Source organism: Pagrus pagrus (genome assembly GCF_965226575.1).
Source record: "Pagrus pagrus genome assembly, chromosome: 17".
NCBI classification, from domain to species: Eukaryota; Metazoa; Chordata; class Actinopteri; order Spariformes; family Sparidae; genus Pagrus; species Pagrus pagrus.
The window spans coordinates 8082523-8090707 of record NC_140201.1 but is presented as its reverse complement, the minus strand read 5'-3'; positions in this window follow the sequence as shown (position 1 = coordinate 8090707).

The window sequence follows — 8185 nt, the reverse complement described above, 5'->3', positions numbered from 1 at the left end:
TGTTTGGCGGACCCTGCCACCTTTCTGGCTTCATTGTTTATTCAGTTATGGAAAATTTGAAAAGTTTGAAATTTATCTCCAAAACTACATAGTGCTCCTCCAATCAAAGGGGTACATTTATAGTTAATCAAACTTAGTTCATAGTTATTATAAAATGCTTTATAAACCATTTATTAAGCAGTGTTAAGGGTTTAATGACATCAGTTGCAACTTTATAATAGCCATCTAAATAATGTTTTACAGATGAACGACACAGTATTTATTAAACATGTATTATTATTATTTTATTATTATTATTATTATTATTATATAACAACATACTGTGTAACCAATAATAAATCAATACTTCCATTATTTTTCATTCCATTATCATTGTCAGTGCTACAGATTGATAAAGCCGTATCTTTGTTTAAAAGAAAATAATAACATATTTGTTATCCAACACTGACCCCTCCTCCTTTCGCCCTTTCTTTCCTAACTTGGCTGGCGAAATAGTAAATTGGCTGCCATATGGCAAGACTGCTATCCAAGAGTGGAGCTTTACTTTACTGCCCAGTGTGGCGTGGGGGTTAATGGTGCTGGTAGAAGGAGCGTGTGTGTGTGTGTGTGTTGTGGCAAGGGAGGGGAGGTGGGGATTTGGGTTCTTTCACTGGCCTGTGCCTGGCTGGGCTAATTTCTCTAATTTGCAGACAGTCTGGGCTCAGGCTCAGGGCTCAGAGGCTAAAGACCCGGCACTCCAGGATAGCGGGCTAGCCGACTCATCTCACTCCTAGAGGCACATCACATCCGGGACATGGGATAGCTCCAGACACACTTTTTCCGGGGAGGGAAACCTCTCTCCCTCTAGCAGAGCAGAGGGAACTGGGCCTATTAGCAGGAAGAGGGAGGGAGGGAGGGAGATAACGGCACCAGACGAGACGAAAAGGATAAGTGGAGAAAAGACCTGAGGTCAGCTATAATGAAGCTGTCTGAGACAGATGAAATCAGACAAAGTGATGTGACCTGAAATGTGATAACACAAAGTCAATGTACCTGGGTGTTTTGTAATAGTCTGCTCTAAATACACATGTGTTGCCATGCAAAAGTCTAAGTGTGTACAGCTCTAGTGTCAGTCACAGTGCAGAGAAAGCTGCCACCTGCTCCACCAAATGTTGATTTTAAAAGTGAGTTGAATTTACTGCCGCTGAGAAGACACACAGTGATAGTTGTTGATGTTGTAAAATAGCCGTTGTGGTTATACTGAAAGAGAAACTGTGAGGCACTATATGATGCTCAAGGTAAGAGAAGTAGGAGGGTAAAGATTGAATTGGACATCCAGCAGGAACTGCTAATGTTCGCATTTACATCCAGTGGAAAACAATCAAATGCATGAGGTGGTCGCATTTTTAAAATATTTTATTCTAGAGTCTAAAACGAAAAGATATGTTTTGTTTCATGGTGACAGCTAACCCGCACAATGCTTCCTGGATAAACCTTAACATACATACACATGAATAACACGTGAAAGAATTAAATGTTAAGCAAAGGACAACAAAGGGCTAATGGTCATTTTTCGGACGTGGTACATCTGCCTCCCTCTGTCACCCCGTGCTGCAAGAAAACAAATCGGGCAATTAGGAGTATAAAGTAAATAATCCTATTGTTTACCCATCAGTAACCACTGATTCCACCACCTAAAGCCTCATTACGCGTGTACCCCAACCAATGAGCAAGCGGCCCATGAAAGGTGTGTTGCGTAACTGTGCCTTTTCCTAACTGAATTCAAGTTTGGTTTAGTAGTTTTTAACATAATATGAGATAAAAGATCAAGTTATGAGGAAAGCTTAAATGCTTTAATTTTTTTGACAATAAAAACATCAACTATATACATTTATATAGTTTTTAGCAACTTTGTGTGTTACTACTTATATTATATACACATATATACATAGTGATTATTAACCAAAACAACAAATGAGTCAGTTTCTTTTGTCTGACATTTCACTTTAATTTTATTTAACACATCTACATTTAAAAAATGAGTGCAAAAATCCTACCTCATTTCCATTTAATAGCCTTTTGCAAAGCTTAAAGTAACAATTATGAAGCTTTTCATTGTAATAAAGGTGTTTTCAGTCACTGTCTATCACCTAAGGAGGTAACGCAATGTTGATTTAGCCTATGGCCCACTGATAAAGGTATTACAGTATTTCTGCATTGTCTGTGGCAACATTCCCAGGAAAATGTAGGCTACATACCATATCGACATTTCCACAAAACATGTAATATCACGTTCACATTACAGGTTTATAACCCGACAGCGGAGAGGATTGTAGTGGAGTTACAGGCGAGAAGGCTGCCAGGCCATTAACGGCAGTTGGAGACTGAGTTTGAACATTTGGAAGCGTGACACCTCTTGATATATTTAAGGATATCTTGGGCCAATTTCCGGCAGTGCTTGTGCCAACAAAAAACGATGTTTTTGACAGAAAGTCGGGACATCTCCAGTCACGTTTGACCAAAATGACCAGAACAGTGAGTCGATACAGGATCTTTTCCTAACCCTAACCAAGTGGCTTGTGTGCCTAAGCCTAACCAGAACATGAGCACAACATTGTGACAAGAGTTCAGCTGAACATTTAACCTGAAGAAACATTATGTTGCAACATAGTTTGAACACATCCGGGGGTGGCAGGAACATACGTTGCCAAGATTTATTCTGATGATTGGGTTTTAACTTCCCAGCAAGGTAACCAACTCCTTTTACTGCTCCCTGCAAATTGCAGAGTCATGATGGTGCCCTTTCCCACATACTGATGGAAAAAGGCCAAGTATCGCCTGACTTCTTCATTAGGAGGATGAGGTTTTGTTTTGCTTCCCCCAGATTTCTGTGACCTATAGCGATTCAGAGCATTTCCCTCTGTCGCCAGTACAGGTGTCGCCAAGTAAACTGGTACTGAGATCTTCAAGACTGGTGCTTTAAAGACAATGAGATACTGTTAACAGGACTTTTGTAAGGTGACACTGTGGTCAGATCCAGCAAAAGAAAACAAGGAAACACCAGGTGATAGAAACTCACATGATGACTTGTGTTGTTGTTTTTCTTTCACTGAGAATGAAAGTGATAACAACCCGGTCATGGAAGAAATGAGACAGCCCACATCGCTTCTTGTGAGCTGCTTGGCCATGAGTCAGTCTGTGTCCACCTTCCTCCTGTAGTGGAAACCTGCCACTCCCCGAAATATATGAAACTAAGGGACATGTGATGATGTTGTGTTTACATTACTCGCTCTGTCTTTCTTAGTTTCAGGGTGCCCCCAATCCTTCTGATTCTATTGGTTCTCCCCAGGCTTGGTGTTTTTCCAGATCTGCAGCGGTAAACAGTAAACAGCTGAGCAGCAGATCCTTCGAAACAAAAAGAGGATTATTTGCCTGTTAATGCATTGTTACCGTGGTACTGCAGTTGTTGTCCCTAGCAACACCCACATCTACATTACCAGGAAGTAGACGACCTATAGGAAGTAGGCGGAGATACATCACTTTTTACGGCGTTGTTGTTTACTGAGGGTGGCCGGCTTAGTTTTACATCAGATCCCTTTAACCAGGAGGATTAACCCCCGCTGATGAACCTTAAATATGTAAGATTATGTTATTGCATTTGGTCACTAACATGCACAGGCAATTGTTTTCCTGGAAGCATCTTTGTTTTGAGGCTTTTTTTTTCCTGAATGGGTGGGGGTCTTTTGCTGTCGGAAGTCCTTTTGTTACCAGCGTGAAATCCTAAAGCCAGGGTTTGTCCCTGGGATGCTTTCTGTTATCTATGCCTGGAAGATGTGATCTAATGTTTTATGCCAACAGATAAGTGAGACACACCTCTCTCTGAAGTAGAATTTTCCAAGAAATCATGCTTCATTTCCAAGGACCTCTCATCATACCGTGTGACTTGGCAACTATCTATCTTTGTCCAAATAATAGAACTTGTTTGACGTGTTCAATTGCTCCAGGGGATGTTGTTAGTTCACTGGAAGGGGCCTTTGTGTTGCAACGTCAAATACATGACAGATAAGATTTAAAGCTTATGGGAGCAATCATTTTTACATACGGGGGTTGGGATCCTATATGCTATCTATAGGTCAAGGGGGTCGATTTGAAGTGCAATTTTAATCTTGATGTATAATCTATATCAATCCACAGCAGCAGACAACTCCAGTGTTCCAAGTGTTGGCATATGTTTTATCATAAGAGGTTTGGGGAAAAAAAAAAAACACTGACTTAAATACTTCTTTTGTCTATCTGTCAATGTTCAAATTGTGTGGAGCTATGCCAGATTATTTGGAAGCGAGGCAAAAAAACAACAAAGAAAATGAAAGTAATGATCTAAGGAGGGGCTGTTTAATTTGGAAGTCACGCTCACCTTTCCTAAAAGCACTGCATCCTGTAAAGCCAGATAAATAAAGAAATAGAGGGTATGTTTTCAATACTATTTTCAATAAAGTTAATATATGAGCACTTATAAAGTGGATTCATGTGAAAACTTAAGCATTGTATTAACATCGTCTCATTTTCTTAGTAAAATCACAGGACAAGTGACTGGCGTACAAAGCATTTCTGAAAATGCCAAATGAGTTGGTGGTTCTGCAGTTGTGCATTCTGAAACTGACTGACAAAATATGAACTCTGTGATATAGCGATCACAAATAGACCACCCAAACTCTAAAACTACCTGACAACCCATGCATCACTCTGTTGCAGGCAGTGCATTTGCAAAACAAGTTGCCGGCCGGGATGTTGCGAACCCTTATCCTGCTCCTGTGTGGCGCATGCATGCGAGCATGAGGGAACCACTGCAGCAGGGACGGCCTGGGGCACACACCCTGAGCTGAAGTACGAGCGAGCCTTTGTGCAGTGACAGACACTCGGTCAGAAGCCAAGGAAGATGTCAATAAACAGATGCCGAGCTGGAGAACAAGGGAACCGCCGCAGCAGGGAGGGACAGACTGCTGTTCAGAAGCTAAACCAGTAGCACAGCTCAAAGCACACGCCTGCAGTAGTGAGCAGGAACTGACAGGCAGGGTAGCCAAGTCTGACTGAAGGACATTAACAGACAATGAATAGACTTTAACAGACTTTTTACTTATGCATTTATTAAAGAACTAAGACAACTTGTCAAAAGGCACAGGTGGCGTCAGCTTCCTAATGACAAACTGAGTGGCCTTAAAGAATAGGTCAGGTCATCATTACTGACGGGCACTGCGTTTATTTATAGCATGCATTAGCAGTAGTCCCTACTAGCCCTGGCCTTTTTGCCTTATTGCGAAATCAGTGACAATCAATGACTCAAATTTGCATTGGCAACTGAATGCCAAACTGTAATCCATTTACCGCAACTATGCATGACACACACAACTCTCCATATTACAGTCATTAACTACAGTAGAAATGAAAACAGATGTAAGTATGGCTTAGCCTTATAGGGTAAACACTAACTGAGAGCTCACACTTTCTCACCAGAATCTGTAGCAATAAGGCAGAAGAGTTTCTCGGAGGCTGACTGTGACAGACAAAAATAACCGATGTCGTTTTCACACCTCCTTTGGGGTTGCATGCCATCACAGAAGAGGAAGGAAGAAGACGGACAAGCCAGAGGGCCTCGACAAGCAACAGCCTTATCTGCAACATCTTAATCAGTCTGTTTATGTCTGTGTTTATGGTAACTTTAAAGCGTATGGTACAGGGGGGTTTCCAACACTTCTAATTTCAATCCGAGCGAGTACGTGTGGTAATCTGTTTCTGTCAACAACATTGACAAACAAATTACACATTATATTATGTTTTCCGCACAGCTTTGTTGGCTTTATGACATCAAGTCTTTTTGTACCTCGTCCTGACCCTGACACACTGCTCACACTAATGTCAATGTTAAGTGTCCTTTCAGTGACACCATCACAGACATCTTGCAACTATTTTTTCTCACTATTGACAGTCAACTTGCCATCATTTACAACTCTTGTTCAGTGGTGCACGCTCTGCGGGACGGCCTCTTCCGCTTTTTCAGAAAACACGAAGCGCCTATTAACAGTTGTCTTGAGCCCACACAGCGTGAAGGCAGATATTTGTGACTTAAAAAAAGTTTAATCAAGAGGTGTATGTGAGATATGTGTGTAAGATGATGCTGAGATTCTCTCAGTTTAGACATGCGAAAGTTCACACGTACAGTGGTGCAGCAGCTTCTAGTAGCAGAAGGGGAACATGTTAATGGTGCAGCATCTACTTCGCAGCATCTCAGCGAAAAACAAATGTATTTACCAGATTCCTTGCGCTTCATGTGACTGGGATGTGCTGGTTTTCATAATGTAGCTCTGCAATCAAATGACTAGCCTTTTATTTGAGTAGATTAGTGTGTAATCTGATGTAATGTCCCGCAAACACTTTTGAGTCAGACGCAATAAAAATATGACAGCACACACTAAAGCAGATCTCTTTGATCCCACTGCCTGGCATGCAGGGACATGCTGCCAGAGGAGGGCCAACTTTCTAATTTAGCACCTTTTTTAATGAGCTAAACAGAAAGACATTTTAATCACGTAGTAGCGGTGGAAGAGGTAGGTATCATTATTACTGTGTGCAGCCAAATTTTACTTAAAGGTGCTTTTTATCAGAAAAGTTGTTTTTGAGTCTCATTCCCAATTCGTCAAATAATGATGGTTTTGGATGGCGGCCAACAAAGATGTAAACCATCTTAGTAATTCAAACCCTGACAAAGGACACAGTCACAAACACACAAATGCAGGCGAGTGACCATCACCTGCGAGACGTGACAGGGCCACGACACTTCGAAATAGTTGATTTAATCTTTAACAGTGTATTTGATTTCATTTTTATTTTTTGTATTTGTTATCGCCACCAAGGAGGTTGTGTTTCCCCCCTTTTACATTTGTTTGTTGGTTGGTCTGTCAGCAGGATTACACAAAATCTACTGAAAGGATTTCTATGAAACTTTGATGGGTTATGTGTCTCGGCCCAGAACAGACCCCATTAACTTTTGGGGCCGATCTGGATAAAGGGACGGTTTCAAGATTTTTGTCTCATCTTCCTTAAAATTTCTCTTTGTATAGTTTATTTAAAATACACAGCTTTCCATGTCATATAAGCAGAATACGCTACAGATATGGAAATTCAATGTAATACACATACACAGATACACAATAAAATAAACCAGCCATTATTGGAGTAAATTAACATTATTGCCTCCCACCCTGCCATTTCTTATAGAAATGATACATACCTATCAATGTAATATCTGTTCATTTGCTGTCAATGAAAATATATAGTGTAACTAGCTGCAGATGTTAGTTTTATCAGCTGTAAGGTACGACAACCTCAAAATGCGGACAGTGCTAACAGATTACGGCTCATTAGCCAGCACATTGTGCTAATTTGTCATTTATAATGCTTCCATAATCTTTCCATGCCACTCAATTATCACAGGGTGTTTACCTCAATCCCCTACTTTCTGAACTAATGAGTCTCTAATGAGACTCTTCCAGCCTAAAACCCTAATTATTGCTAACTTACAGCACATGCAGTTCATGTCTAGCGGGCCCAAATCCAACAACAGTCGAGTGAGGGGGACATTGGGGGTATTGGAGGACTTAGAGGACGGTGTGACGGGGAGGATAGGGATAAGAAAGGGGGTGACGTAAGGGTGCAGCACGCTTTTGGCTTGTGGTCAACAGGTGGGCCCCTGTGCACCACCGCCCCCTCCGCACCCTTCGCAGACCACCAGCTAAAGAGAAGGACTTTAGCCAAGATCTGTCTGGCAGACAGAGAGGGGGGATTTCAGCACCAAATCCAGCGATCAATAAAAATGTCTGCTAATTAGGCTTTCCAGAATAGGAAGGGGGAGGGCCGGGAGCGGGATGAGAGTGAGCCAGAAGAGAAAGAAAAGAAAAACACTAGAGCAGCCAGTGCTGATTCAGAAGTCTAGACAGATAAGGAAAATCCCCAGACAGGCATGCCCGCTGAGGAAATCAGGTGAGGCACACTAGGTGACAATCCACCTCGCTCTGTGGGTTGATCCAGTGCAGTCTTGCCAGGCATCAGTCTCACCCTCCCACCATCACTCTCTTCCCCAGTCAGAGGCAACCTCCCAGGCAACAGCGATCAGTTTCTCTGACCCCAATCCTTCGTCGTCCTCCTCCTCCTC